A 15,766-nucleotide genomic window follows, 5' to 3' on the forward strand; every position below is an offset into this window, starting at 1 on the left:
TGTTTTATTTTGTGGTACTAAGGATTGAGACTGAAGGTATACTTCTGAGATATACCCCCAGCCCTTTTCTTATTTTTTAATTTGAAACGGTGGCTCACTAGTTGTTGAGGATGATCTCAAACCTGTGATCCTCCCATCTCAGCCTCCCAGGTGCTGGAATTACAGGCGGTGCCTCTGAACCCAGTTCTATAAGGGTTCCTGTCGTTGTCACAGAAAGGAATTTCAGGATGGGTCACAGTGAGGCACAGACTGATTTTATTAAGAGAAAGAAAGACGTATAAGCTGAGAGGGAGAGACAGGGCAGGGTGTAGGCTTTGGAAAGGAGTGTACTAGCTACATCTTAGATTTACACAAAATTGACAGTATAGGGACATGATCTAAGAGGATATTTTTAAGTTTTTCTTTGTTTTGGAGCCTGCATGTATTAATTATTACCTACTAGGGCTTGTTTTCTTCTTGATGAAAAACTCTCCAGTAATTTCCCCGTAACGGGAGGTTGGTGTTCTGCCCTGTGAACTTCAACAGGAGCACGTGGCTGTAGCACTGAGGACTTCACGGAAAGCGTCACACGGACGAGGTGATCAGGGGACCTTCCAGGAAGGTCTCGCAGTGGACTTAATTGTGCTGTTTGGCCAGAGTATGTGAGCATGGACCTTGAATTTGGACATTTGATTGTGGTCATTCTTGCTGTGGCCTGTATGTCTCCTTTTTACTGTTCCTTATGTTTTTTGTCCACGTCAGTTTCTCGTCAGGGACCTGGGATGGCTTTGTTCCTTCTTCCCTGAATCCAGGAGGAAAGGGGAGGTGACACCATTTGCTTTTTGTTTTTTGTTTTTCCTTTTACAAGAATTTTATTTCCCTTTATCCAGTTCACATTTGTGTTGCTTGCCCATTTACAGTCTTCGCTTCTAGGAACTGTCAATACATTCTAAATATAAATTAGTGATAATACTTACTAGAGATATCTTTACCAATCTACAGTTTATCTCCCGCTTTGTTAATGGGTCCACACAGATCCTCCAAACTTTAATCCAATCAGATTTGACAGTATTTTTAATCTATTTTTATTATTTTTAAATATTTTATTGGTTCATTATAATTACAGCTCATAGTGATATGCAAAGAGGGATATACGGCATTTGATTTTCTTTTCTTTTTTTTTTTTTTTTTGGTGGTACTGGGGTTCCTGGAAGCCCTTCTACCTCCGGGCTGCACTCCCAGACCTATTTTATATTTTTGAAACAGGGTCTCTTACGCCAGCGCGGCTGGCTTTGAACCTGCTTCGAACCTGCGCGATCCTCCTGTCTCCGCCTCCCAAGCGCGGGGATGACAAGCGTGCCCACCACGCCCGGCCCCACCATTTGATTTTCTAAAGCCAGTCTTTCTGCATAGACCTTGGACGCCGCCATGCATATACCTCCACCCAGGAACTTCCTCTCAACCACTGTCAATTTTCTTTTCCATTTTGGTCTTTCTCCTTTGCTTTCCAACATGAACGAATTAATTTACATGAATGAAAGAAAAGAAAGCATGAAGGGAAGGAGAAAGGAAAGACAACAAAATGACTTATCTAATTCTTCAAAGAAATGCCCTTTCCCTGGTGCCTTTATCTCTGTGATACACAATAATTAATTCATTTATTTATTTATTTTTGGTACTGGGAATTGAACCCTGCCCAGGTACACTCCCAACCCCCTTGTTATTTTTTTGTCTTGAGACAGGGTCTCACTAGCTTTCTGAGAGTCTCACTGATTTGCTGAGGCTGGTCGTGAACCTATGATCCTCCTATCTCAACCTCCCAAATACTGAGATTACAGACATGTGCCGCTACACTGGGCTGAGATACACTTACTGCTATGTACTTTTCAGTCTGGCCTCCACAACGCTGAAAGCAGAGCTTTGGGTATGTGTACTCTCTCTCTCTGCTTCCTGCTCCTAAGCCTTGAGCTCTGCATGCTGGCCTCACATGGGCTGAATCCACAAATCTCTAGAAACTGTGAGCAAGAGTGAATACATCTTTTTCCTCTAAGTTGTGTGGTCAGCTGTTTTTGACTATAACATCAAGAATGTTGACCAGAACGTACAGGAAAATACGAGATAAACAACTTTAAAAGGGGAAAAGTTAGCTGGGCGTGGTGGCACACACTTGTAATCCTAGTGCTTGGGAAGCTGAGACAGGAGGATCCGGGTTTGTGGCAAGCCTCAGCTAATTCGTGAGGCCCTTCACAACTTAGTGAGACCCTGTTTCAAAATAAAGCGATAAAAAATAGGGCTGAGGGTGTAGCTTGGAGGTAGAAAGCCCCTGAGTTCCACCCCCAGTACCACAAAAAAGGAAGTTTATTCATCTCATTGTTTTAGAGGGTCTTAGTCCATTGTTACGTGTCTCTGTTGCTTTGGGTCTGTGGTGGCACAGTACATCATGGTGGGAATCTATGGTGCAGGAGGCCTGTTTACTTCATGGTTAGCCAGAAAACACACACACACACACACACACGCACACGTACACAGACACACACACAAAGATAGGAAGAGGAAGGGTCCTAATATCCTCTTCCAGGGCATACCCCACATGAAATAAATTCTATTCAAGTTTTCACCACCTCCCCAAATTACCATGAGGTAGGGACTCAGCCCTCAATGCATGGTCCTTTGGAGCAAATTAGAGCAGAAGATTTCTAGACTTAAACATATATATATATAATTTTATATATGTAAATATAATTTATAATTTTATATATAATTATTTTATATAATTTAATATATATAAATATAATTTTGCTTTATATAATTTTAAATATATATAAATATAATTTTTTTGTGGTACTGGGGTTCTTGGAAACACTTCTACCTCCAGGCTATACTCCCAGACCTATTTTTATTTTTTTTTTTAATTTGGAAACAGGGTCTCTTAGGCTAGTGAGGCTGGCTTTGAACCAGCACAATCCTCCTGTCTCTGCTTCCCAAGCATGGTGATTACAAGCATGTGCTACCATGTCTGGAGTCAATATATATATATATATATATATATATATATATATATATAGATAGATAGATATAGATATATTTTTTTTAGTGAGTAATGGACCCAGAATTTGAATATTGATGCCAAAGTCTGTGACTCTCCTACTTACATAAACTACTGACCAGGTCAAGAAGTGATTATTTTGCTTAATAAAATATTGTAAACAGCCAGGTGTGGTGGTGCCTGCCTGTAATTCTAGTACTTGGGAGCCCGAGACAGGAAGATTGCGGCTTTGAAGCCAGTCTAAGCAACTTAGCGAGGTCATCAGCAACTTAGTGAGAACTGATTTCAAAATAAAAATAAAATGGGACTGGGGGTGTAGCTTAAAGGTAGAATACCCCTGCGTTCAATCCCTAGTATACCCATACACACACACACACACACACACACACACACACACGCACACACGCACAACTTCTTAGAGATATTAGAATAATCCTTACCCATTTCCTTGATATATTTGTAGGTCGAATTGCACACATATTTGACCCTAGTTCTTGAGGGTCAAATCTGGCAAATTTTAAGTAATTGATTGGAGACGAATGAAACATTTTCACTGATTGGGCAATAAGCGTAGGGCGCACCAAGCCTGCTTCCTCTGTACCGTCTCACAGAATTCCCACGGCAACCCCATCTCAGCACTGCCAGTGCCTCTTGGCACATGAACATGTTGAGGCTCCTCTGGGTTAAATAAATGGCCCCAAATCACATCCTTACATGGCAGGGCCTGCTGACAAACCCTGGTCTGCCTCGCTCCGCAGCCCATTCTCCCGGCCCCGACTGTGTTGCAAGTTCATTGTAATGCAGTGTGAGTACTGTCAAACTGCTCCCCGACCTTCCCTTCCCTGAAGCCTGACCCCCTGGCCTCCCCACTCTCGCCCCCACCAGGCCATGCAGGTCTCCAGTTGCCCCTACTCTGTGGCTCACAGCCCCGCGGTCCTACTAGATTTGCCCAGTTCCATCTTCGTTCCCAAGATTTGTATGAGCTTTTTCTGCTCCTTTTCTCCCAAGTCTGTGACCAGTACCTACGGCCACATTCCTGTTTTCCCTTCCCGTGTATACTACTGCACGTGAGAAAGAAGAACAAAGTAAGGAAGTTACACATGAAAAAGTAAAACTGTGCACACGTCGTAGGCACTGTGAAAACGGGAAAGATGATCTGGTCACCATTACGATATTATTTGATTATTAAGATTATTTGATTATTTATTATCAGAGTATTTGAGAGCCACTAGCCTTGTGGAAAAGTGATTAATCGGAATATACTGCTTGATTAACTTTGTAGTAAATAAAATTTTCTAGAGGGCAGGGTCTGGAGAATTCAGACTTATTGGGAAGATAACTGAAAAGCATATCACAATAAATGCCAGTATTTTTATTCCTTTTATACAGAGTAACTTCACCTGAACTATTAAAAATGGATCAGGCCGGGCGTGGTGGCGCACGCTTGTAATCCCCGGGCTTGGGAGGCGGAGACGGGAGGATTGTGCTGGTTCGGAGCCAGCCTCGCTGGCTTAGGAGACCCTGTTTCCAAATAAAAAAATAAAAAATAGGTCTGGGAGTGTAGCCCCAAAGTACACTTCCAGGAACCCCAGAACCACCAAAAAAAAAGGATCAGTAGAAGTCCTTAATGGATTTTGTTATGAATGAATAAGAACATTTTTCAATCTATGTGTGGCTGTTAAAAAAATAAATTAATACACTCAAAGTATTTACTTTAACCTGAAAATCTTGTCATTGAAAAGAATAAAAAGTCCCCCAGAATAGTTTGAATACTGTCACAGTTTGTACTTAGCAAATATGATATTCAGATCAGCTGAACTCCAAATTCTTTTAAAACGCAAACACAGCCAGGCACGGTAGCACATGCCTCTGACCTCAGTACTTTGGAGGCTGAGAGGAGAGGATTGTGGGTTGGAGACTCAGCAGTTCAGCAACTTCGGGAGATTGTGTTTCAAAACAAAACAAAACAAAAAGGCTGGGGGGGGGGGTAGATCAGAGGTAGAATGCCTCTGGGTTCAATCCCAGTTCCACATACACCCACCAAACAAACAAACAAACAACAACAACCACAACAACAACCCCCAAACACTTTTAAATAAAAGAACTATAAAAACCACTGAGGCTGAGTGAATGGAATGTCGCTGGTTGACTATCGCGAACGACTGTAGTAGGGGAATCACAGAAACATCCCGTGACTCAGAGTGGCGCGACCATCGTCACAGCGTTATCTTGTGACAGCACAGTATTTATGAGAAGAAAACAGTGAAAGTTACCTCTTTCTGTGACAGAATATCTCCCTCTTGTGCACCGCGGCTAGTCAGGTTTTCTTTTCCCTTTTTTTTTTTTTTTTTTTTTTTTTTTTTAGAAATCCAACGTGGCTGAACAAACTAGGTAGAAATGCAAGACTAGAAGGTGAGGTTTCTCACAACAGTGAAGTACAGGATGGCGTCTAGAGCTAAAGATATATTATTGGAGAAATATAAAGTGAGGGTTTTTCGTTTGTTTTGTTTTTGTTAATGTAGTTTCTAAAATAAAGCACTTTAACCCTTTGCTCGTTATTGCTTGCTTAATGTGAACCTAGGAAGAATTCCGAAGCCAAATACAGCAGAGCTCCCCAGCAGAGCATCGGGCGGGCCCACTGGAGAGAACGCTTCCCGAAGAATGCCTTCTACAATAAAGGCCGGATTGCCAGCTCCCTGCACTGCCCAGTGGGGCCTCAGTGGTCAGAGGCCACACAATCTGAGCAAGGCATGTGCCTGAGACCTGGCGCTGACCCTAGCCCTGCTCTGTTGGACTCAGCCTGAGCACCGTGGAGGGAGGGGCTGGAGAACAAAATGGGGCCAGGCATGGTGCACGCCCGCAATCCCAGTACCTGCGAGGCTGAGACAAGAGGATCGCGGGTTCCAGGTCGGCCTCAGCGACCTAGTGAGACTATTTCTAAAACAAAAAATAAAAAGGGGTAGGGCTGTAGCTTAGAGGTAGAATGCACCTGGGTTCAATTCCCTGTGAAACACAGACACACATACACAAATCGAGGGAGGCACAGTGGTATATGCCTGTAAGCCCAGTTCCTGGGAGGCTGAGGTAGGAAGATAGCAGGTTCGAGGCCCGCCTTGGCAACTTAGCAAGACCCAAACTCAAGGGCTAAATGTGTTTCTCCTATGTGGAAGCTAGAAAGAAAATAGGAAATCAATGGAACTTTAGATAATTGAGAGGACTGGCCAGTAGAGTAGTGGGAGGGGATGGGGAGGAGAAAAGGAAGAGCTAATGAAAGAAAGAATTAAAATTATGCTGTGTCCATGCGGCGCCACTAACAATTTCATTCCTATGCCTGGGGTGGCGGGGGGGGGGGGGGGGGGGGGGGAGTGTGCGCAGCGGGGGGCCTGAAGGGAAGCGCACCGAGGCCTGTGCGCAAGTTTGACTGTTTCCGAACCTCACGATAATGTATAATCACAATGCACCAACAAAGCTACATAAAGAAGAGAGATAGCAACTAATATAAATAAGTAAAATGTACTGGGGGTGCAGCCTGAAAGTACAATGCCCCGGACTTCAATCCCAAGAAAGGAAAATAGAAAGAGATAAAGAGAGAAGAAAAGAAAGGAGAGGATAATGAGATGGAAAGGCTGTGTGTGCAGAGATGTGGCCTGGCTGGAAGGTACCAGCGGAGGAAGGACGAGGGTCCCGCACCATGAGCTGGACTGACAGACGTGCTCACCTGACTCCCTCTCTGGCTCCTCCTCCTCCAGAGATTATTGTCTACACCCCCAAGAGGGCCCGGAGACCGCTCACCACCACGTTTTGGCCTCTTGCTGTCTTGTTCCAGTCTCATCTCCTACTACATTCCCCTAAGTCAACGTCTAAGTCCCGGCTTAAATGCAATGATTAGCCGGGCGTGGTCGCGCACTTGGAATCCCGGCATTCGGGAGGATAGCGGTTCCTGGCCAGCCCCAGCTGCTACTTAGTGAGGCCCTTTGAAACTTAGTGAGACCCTATTTCAAAATAAAGAATAAAAAATAGGGCTGGGGGTATAGCTCAGAGGTAGAACGCCCCTGGGTTCCATCCCCACTACCACACACACACACACACACACAATTGTAATGACAATGTTATGTAGTGTGGCCTCCATTAGTTAAATTATAAACAGGGCAATATTTCAATGTTTCAGGCAGTAAACACAACCTACCGCACATCTCCTCCTGCGCGAGGGTTGACTGAGCCCGTGATAGCACATGGCACGGACACCATTCCACACCGTTACTGTGCATCTTGTGTCCTTGATACCTGATGCTAGCTATGCGAACATATACTTTTCCTGAATTGGATATAGAAGGTATACAGTGCTAGGAAATATTCTATTACCCTGGCTTACAATCCTGCTCTGCGTTCTGTGTTATCTTAATAAGTCAATAGAAGGCATATGGAATTGTATTTTCTTTCTTTTTACTTTTTGGTGGTACTGGGGGTTGAACTCAAGGGCATTCTACCTCCAAGCCCCAGCCCCAGCCCTTTTTATTTTGGTTTTGTGTTGTTTTAAAACGGGGTCTCACTAGTTGCTGAGAGTTTCGCCGTGTTGCTGAGGCTGTCCTCAAACCTGCGGTCCTCCCGTCTCCTTCTCCCAAGTACTGGGATTATAGGCATGCATCACCATGCCTGGCTTCATTAGAATATTTTTAGTACAGTTTCTCCTCTCTAAGAGCAATATTGGGGGAGGACCCACCTTTCAAACTTCCTTTCCATGATTGGGAGATTTCTCTCCAGTGTCAGACTGGAGACCCATCGTCCCCCAGTCTAAGGTAACTGAAAAGATGACAGTCTGCTCAGACTCCCGCTCCCTGTTCCTCATCACCTTCTAGCATCCCAGGGAGCCACTGTCATGACAGGTGTCCACCAAACCGCAGGGAAATAACTCGAAGACAGTGACAGTGCCGTGGGCGGATCTTGTAGCAAGACGTGGCAGAGGCGGCGCCCGGCCACGCGCTCTGCTCCTGAGTCATCAGAGCCGCCTGGTGCTGGTGGCTGCAGGCTGGCCATGGTTGCTCCCAGAAGCCTACTGTGGGCTTTGATTTTGATTTTTTTCTATTAGGAATCTTCCCCAAACACACTCAGCCTTCGTCCTGTTCTTTGGATCCTCCTATTCAAAATAACAAACTAGACAAAGCAACCTTCACAAAACACACACACAGCAACGCAATCAACGTTTTCTGTGCTCACTTGAAGACATGATACAAAGTTTCCTATCAATTGGTTAAAGTCAAAGGGCAAGCTGCGCTTGGTGACGCACACCTGTAATCTCAGTACTTGGGAGGCTAAGCCAGGGTGGTCGCAGGTTCAAGGACAGCCTCGGCAAGGGCCTGAGACTCTCAGCAACCTAGTAAGACCCTGCTTCCAAAAAAACAGACAAAAAGGGCTGGGGTGGAGCTCAGAGGTAGAATGCTGCTGGGTTCAATTGCCAGTTGACCAAAATACCAAACCAAACCAAACAAACAAAAAATTAGTGGGCAAAAGGGAAATTAGAGTTTTAAAAAGCCCAGGAAATGTCATCTATGGCTGTCAGAAGTAGGAATATAGAACCATCCCGACGAGAGGAGTGGGACGGGCTCACTTGTGCATAATTAATGCATGTCATCTACATACTGTAGCTTTAGCAAAGCCCCCTTGTTCTCCTGGAAATATCGCCAGGGTCTAAGCAAAGAGCCAGAGCCACGCCTTCCAATCTGGAACGTACACTCAGCTCCCAACCGTCTTAACCATGATCTTTCTCCACGGCAAACATGCTTAGGTTTTTGTTCCTCACCAAATAAACGTGTTTTCAGTGTCAAAGGCCCTCTGCCGAAGAGCTCTCTGTGGGGCCAGCACATCACCGAGGCCTTTCGCATGCGTCCCATCCCCCAACGCAGCCTCCCTGGTTCAGAACTCAGAACGGGGCATCCAGGTTAGCCAGCAGCCTCCCAGCTGCATCGGGCACGGCTGCAAGATTGGAGAAGATGAGCCAGCAGTGTAAGATTTATCCCGAGCCTCCCTAGCTGTGAATCCTACGACTGGTCTCTGACCCAGAGGCATTTAACCTCCGAGCTATACCCCCTGCCCGATTTTTTATTCTTTATTTTTGAAACTGGGTTTCACTGAGTTGCGGAGGGCCTAAGTAGCTGAGGCTGTCCGCGAACCGCGATCCTCCAGTCTCAGCCTCCCAAACGCTGGGATTACAAGTGTGCGCCACCACGCCCGGCTGGCCTGAAGTTTTGAAGACCAGATAATCTCTTGGAATTCTTTTCTGCACTGAGGTTTGATTTTAATGAATTAAAAATAGCCGGGCGTGGTGGGGCACGCTTGTAATTCCAGTACTTGGGAGGCTGAGACAGGAGGATCACATAGGTTCAAAGCCAGCCTCAGTTACTTAGTGAGGCTGTCAGCAACCTAGTGGGACCCTGTTTCCAAAGAGAAAAATACATCTGAGAAGTGTAGGCCAGTGGTAGAAAGCCCCTGGCTTCCATCTCCACTACCATAAAAAAATAAATAAATAAAACATTCAAGAGATAAAGATTTTGGGGATAGGGCCAAAACAGAAAAGAGGGAGCAAGGGGAGGAGAGAACACTCTGAAATCCCAAGGCCACACCCCCAAGAACCTCTCTTGGGGGTTCTTTTAATATGGCCACCTTATTTCCATGCAGCCTAGGGGGACATTTTTAAATCCAGAGCATTACACCACAGTAATGGACAGCCAATGAACATGTTTTCTTTTGAATGGTAAGGTTGGATCAAGTCTACCTTCTTAGTAGGTAGGGTGAAGAATGACAATGATGGGCTTTGTGTGCTACCTTGTTTATTATAATGCCAGCTACTGGGGATGGTGAACTTCAGATTTTATTATCTCACAATTTTGAGGTCATTTGTTGGCCAGGGGAACTTAGCATAGAGAGTAGAGAAAATAATGTCACCAGGCCAGATGTGGTGGCACATGCCTGTAAAGCCAGTAGTTTGGAGGCTGAGACAGGAGGACCGCAGGTTTGAGGACAGCCTCAGCAAGTAGTGAGACTCTCCTCAACCTAGTGAGACCCTGAATTCTTTTCAATTCAGTCATAAAATTAATATTACTCAATTGGTTTCAATTAAGTAATGAAGTCAGATTGAACTGGGGATGTAACTCAAAGGTAGAATGCCTCTGGGTTCAATCCCTAGTACCACCAAAAAAAAAGAAAGAAAGAAAATTGTGTCATCAGTATTAAACAAAAGAATGACCCAGAGTAGGTAAGAATGCACACACAGTCTCGTAATGAAGTGGTTGTAACATCAACATTGGGATCTGGAATATAGATTAGCAGGGCTAAGTGTTCAATTCCTGACTTTCCAAGACCTCATAGCTCTTATTTTATTGGTTAAAAAAAAAAAAAAAAAAAAAAAACCTGAGCCCAGAGACCAAATGGCTTCCCCAGAAACATCAATTTCATTTTCTACATCTGGGTCACTCATCTCTCCTGGGTTATATATAGTTTGTAGTGAATGACTTTGATGATGAGGAGATTTTTCAAAAACTCTAAATATGATAGCATTCATTTCTAATTTAACTCAGCATAAGAAAGAATCTGAATTACGTGGACACAGACAATACTTTAGAAGTTTAATAACATGGCTAGTTCAGGGTCAAAACTCAATGTTTTAGCAATTGACTTTTGTTTTCTTTTTTTTTTAATCATCCATTATTTTTTCCATTTGAAACATGTTTTTCTGGATCCTAAGAGGGGATTATAGACATAAATGTTGATTCCAGAGGTTCCCAATTTGGCTTGCTGCTTCCTTTTCAGAAAAAAAAAAAAATTACTCAGAGCCCCTGGAAAACTACCTTCTTTAAGTGAAGAAACAGAAAGGCACAGTGAAAAATCTGCGCTATTTTATATGTTCATATTTTGTTCTAGCTTCCCCTGGGCATGGTATCACCCACTTTGAGAACCTACGGATAGTTCTGTGATAGCATCTGGGTTCCCCACCCTCTAGTAGAATGGCAATCCCCTGACAGTAAGAGAAGGTCACAGTCAGGTCCAGCTTTCTGGGGCTCCTCTATGACCCTGGAACCTTCCTTCATGGAGGTTCCTTTCAACCTCATCCACAATTTCAAAATTTTTATATCTTGGAAGTTCTGTTTCAAGAGAAATCTTCACTTTGGGAAAGATGTTGGCCAGTGGTCCAGCTGCTGGACCCATCCACGCCTTCATGCCATTTGTATTTGGCTGGCTGATGGAATCCAGGCATCTCTGAGCAGAGCACTGTCTGAGGGATACAGCCAGGGCGGCTGCCCCTCTCTCCCTAACAAAGGGGGCAGAGAAGCGAGACAGGGCGGTGGCACCCTTCCATCTGCCTCTCGGGCTCTCTTGGCCCCTCCTGATTTCCACCCTCAACTACAGAAGCCTGCTCTTATGTTCATGGTTGATCCACTCCAATGTGTTAACCTTTCTTTGTGGTGATCAACTAGTATTTTGGTGAAAACATTGGAACACTAGAACTTGAAAACTCTGACTTGGTGTGATAGAGTAAAAACCTGCGTGTAATTAATTATAGTGCGTCCTGCTTTGCATATGATGGATGGAATAGACTTTTTATTCCTTACTCTTCCTATGTTGTGAAGTCAACATGAGTTTCTAATTTCTCCCTTGGCGGCTACATTGTAGAATCAGTGATGTTATTATTTATATTTTACAGATGCAGATACTGGGGGCTCAAGTTCATAGCTGATTCCTCTGGGTCCCAGAGAAAAACTCTGAGCCACAATCGAGAGCCGCTGGGTACCGGCCCCCACAGACCTGGCTGCTTATCTGGGGAGGACTCCTCCTTATTTTCTTGTTAGGTAAGTCCTATCTTTTTATTAAATCATAAAATGAGTGTCCATCATCTTGACAGTGGATGAATGATGAGCTAACAGCCCGCCTATAAAACGTGGCTTCTGTTTGTTCCTTTCTTGAGCCCAGTGGAATGAAACGTCTGAGTTGAACACTGCGGTCTTCCTGCTCATCTGGTCTTTTAGCTGTTTCCCCTTTGGTCTGAAGGCCAAGTGTTGTTGACACTGGTGCTACTTCTCAGGCTGTGTATTAAAATTAATTTAGAGCCCCTCTTGGTGTTCAGACTGGCTCGGAGCCATCCTAATGACAAAAAGAATAAGAAATACTCAAAGAATATGAATTTTTGAGACCACATGGGAGCCCATGTCAGTGTCTGATGACTTTGCCTCTATCTATGGAGGGAAGAGAAAGAATCAGAAATAAAAATCCTACCCAGTTACTTAACCTTGATCAAAGCCAAGATCCTCTAAAAGTAGCAAAATTAAGTAGACAGTTTCATTGAGTTTCCTCCTTTTTACCCCATACAAGAGGCTGAAGCCAGGGGCATTCTACCTCTGAGCTATACTCAGCCTTTTTTTTTTTTTTTTTAAACAGGGTCTCATTAAGTTGCTGAGGCTGGCCTCCAGCCTGCAATCCTGTCTCAGCCTCCCAAGTACTGGGATTACAGGTATGCGCCACCATGCCCAGCCCATTGAAAGTTCTTCTGTTTTGACCACATCAGACTACCCAGGTGGCTTTGAAGGTCTGGAACAGAGGGACTGGCCCACTTAACACCTAACTTTAGCAATATTCCCCAGTCTAAATTTTTACCATAAGTCCACCCATTCAATATTTTACCCTAAGACAAGTGATACCCATTTTGAGTTTTCACCTATCACAGAGGCCCTCAAACAGACCCTCACCATTGTGATACAAAGCCATAAAATGTTGATATTTGAGCGGGGCGTGGTGGTGCATGTTTGTAATCCCTGCGCTTGAGAGGCAGAGACAGGAGGATCGCGCTGGTTCAAAGCCAGCCTCACTGGCTTAAGAGACCCTGTTTCCAAATAAAAAAGTATAAAAATGGGTCTGGGAGTATAGCCCAGAGGTAGAAGGGTTTCCAGGAACCCTAGTACCCCAAAAAAAAAAAAGTTGATATTTGACCCAGAAAACAGTAGCAAAGAGAATAGATGGTCCTCCGCATGGTACCGTCTCTATTCCGCTTGGGTTTGGTCTAGTGAGCCACGTGGATCAATGCACAGGCACGTCCCAGGTCTCGCCTACAAGCAGGGGGCCTTAGATGCTGTGATTGGACAGTCGTCGGCCAGAGGTCCTTATGGCGAGTTGTCTTAGATGCTGTGATTGGACAGTCGTCGGCCAGAGGTCCTTATGGCGAGTTGTCTTAGATGCTGTGATTGGACAGTCGTCCGACAGAGGTCCTTATGGCGAGTTGTCTTAGATGCTGTGATTGGACAGTCATCGGCCAGAGGTCCTTATAGCGAGTTGTCTTAGATGCTGTGATTGGACAGTCATCGGCCAGAGGTCCTTATGACGAGTTCCAGCAGTGCTGGAACCAGGGACTTCACGGCATTGAATATGCGCCATCTCTGACGCACGGCTCACTGCTCAATGGCAAGAACAGGCTCGCAAAACAGCTCCTGAATTCAAGGAACAAAAGGGGCTCTTCCACTTCTGCAGAGCGAAGGTGCTGGGGGAGCCCCGCCAGCCCAGGGCATGTGGGCGCGGGGTGTGCGGTTCACTGAGTGGTAGGTCCTGTTTACTCCCTGCCAGAAGCCAGCAGGCCTCAGAAAGGGAGTTCAGGACTCCTCTGCTATCCTAGTGATTTACGCTGATTTCCTTCTGTAGCCATATGGATTCTGTTTTCTCCTGCCTCTCAATCCTGTCGTGACGGTCTCTGCCAAGCCAGCTACCTTTCTCACCCCAGGGAGAAGGCGGAGACCGACATCCCTACTCCGTCGCCCCTTTAGACACCACCACGCGAGGAGGGAGCCGGTTTGGCGGCCAAAATGATGTGTATATTGGAATGTGTAAAGAGCCAGGCTACGCTTAGAGTCAAGGGGCTCCCATAAATAACCCGTGTCCCCCTCTCTTTGTGTGGTTGGGCTGGAATGCATGTCTCTCTCTAGAGCTGGACAAGCAATGAGATCAAAGAGCCGCCGATTTATGGAAGCGCAGTTCATCGCAGAGTCACGGTGTTCAGGGGAGGCTCTGGCAGAAGCACTAATCATTCTCTCCCCTGACACTTTGTTGCATGGACTGGGGTTAGAGGGCACTAAAGGAACTTGCAACTGCTTTAAATAATTTTTTTAAATAAAAATGAAAATTCGCTTTCAAAGGAGAGTTAAAATTTAGCCCGCAACTTCTTAGGCTCTGGAATGTGATAGGAGGGAAGAGGAAGGAAAGAAATTGACCCATTACCACATGGAATGTGGTTCCAGAAGAATGAGAGGAGGAGGAACAGTATCCTGTGTCATTTACTGATCCTTGGGTAAGCATTACAGAGAACCTTTGATAAGCCGAGCAGAACATATACGGGGTTACAGTGGTTTTTTTATTTTTTAAAGCCTGAACTAGGTAATATATTTGAAGAACAGGCTTTGAACTAGTTTGCTAGAGTATAAAGAATAAATGTGTTTCAAATTATAGCACTGGTGACGTTATCATTCTGGGATTGTAGATAATCACCATGTTATAAAATAACGACTGCGATTTATGCCCTGTCTGCTGTGCGCCCCAAGCTGGGAGGTGTATGTGATACCATTTCATCCCCACAGGCATGTACATGGGTAACATGTTGTTATCCCCATTTGAAACAGGATGGTGGGGATCTGCAGAGTTGAAGGGCTTTGCTCAAGGTTTTATGTTCATTCACTGGGAAGCCCTGGATTGAAACTAAGCGCTCGAATGTGCAGGCAGACCGACCACTGAGCTTGGAGCTAATGTTTGTGGCTCCTGTCCCTGTGTCTTGACCTCTGTCGTAGAGGCTGTGGAAGCGATCCCGCTTTCTGAGCTTGGGAGTTTCGCTCTCAACGGTACCTCAGTGTGCAATTGCAGTTGATCAGGTCGGACTACAGCAGCTCTGAGCCCAGCTTCAATGGCCCTTGCTCACGTGGTCTCGTGCTGGCGGGTAGAAACGCTTCAGGCCAGACAGGTCTCCAATTCCTTCCAATGTATGATGAAGACGGCAGGCAAAAGGCCCTTGTTGGCTACCTTGTTGAATTTGTGTGTAATGTGCAAGATACTTTCTTTGAAAGGCGCTTAATGAGTATGTGGGGCCCTGGCCCTGTCATTGTCGATGGACACCCCATGCAACATGTTGTATAGTAAGGGCCTTGAGCTCACACCCCTGCATGATGTTAAAGACCCCATGTCTTGCTGAAGGACACCTGTCACACGCTTGATCAGTGGTTGAGAGAGCCAGTGAAACATTTCCTCAAATGAACAATTTAAGCAGGAATTGCATTCTCCTTTCCCATCCTTTATGGGACTTTAATAAAAAGCTGGATTGTGTGAATCTTTGCAAAAAAAAAAAAATAGCATATGGTGCAAGGCAAAGAACTCAACGATTGGAGTCAATAAAGTCTACGTGCTGTGTGATCCCTGGGAGCCTTTGTCCTTGCCACAAAGAAAGCCTGAATCACAGGGCCACCACAAGAGCAAACGATTAAGGTGATCGGAAAACTAACGCTCTCTCTAAGTGGTACTTTTCTTCTCTTCCTCCCAGTGATCATACCTTTTGTCCTACCCATCTCTTCATGATGCTTAAAAACAAAAGTTTTAAAAGGTCAGAAATAGAAGCAAAGAACAAATCAGTTCTCTTTTTTTTTCAATGCGGATTTAATAGCATTCGAGAACGTCACTGAAGCCCTGTGCTTCTTTCCCCCCTCCCAAGTTTTCTCGAAAGATTTC

This window comes from Muscardinus avellanarius (assembly GCF_963383645.1).
Source record: "Muscardinus avellanarius genome assembly, chromosome: 20".
Classification (NCBI taxonomy): Eukaryota; Metazoa; Chordata; class Mammalia; order Rodentia; family Gliridae; genus Muscardinus; species Muscardinus avellanarius.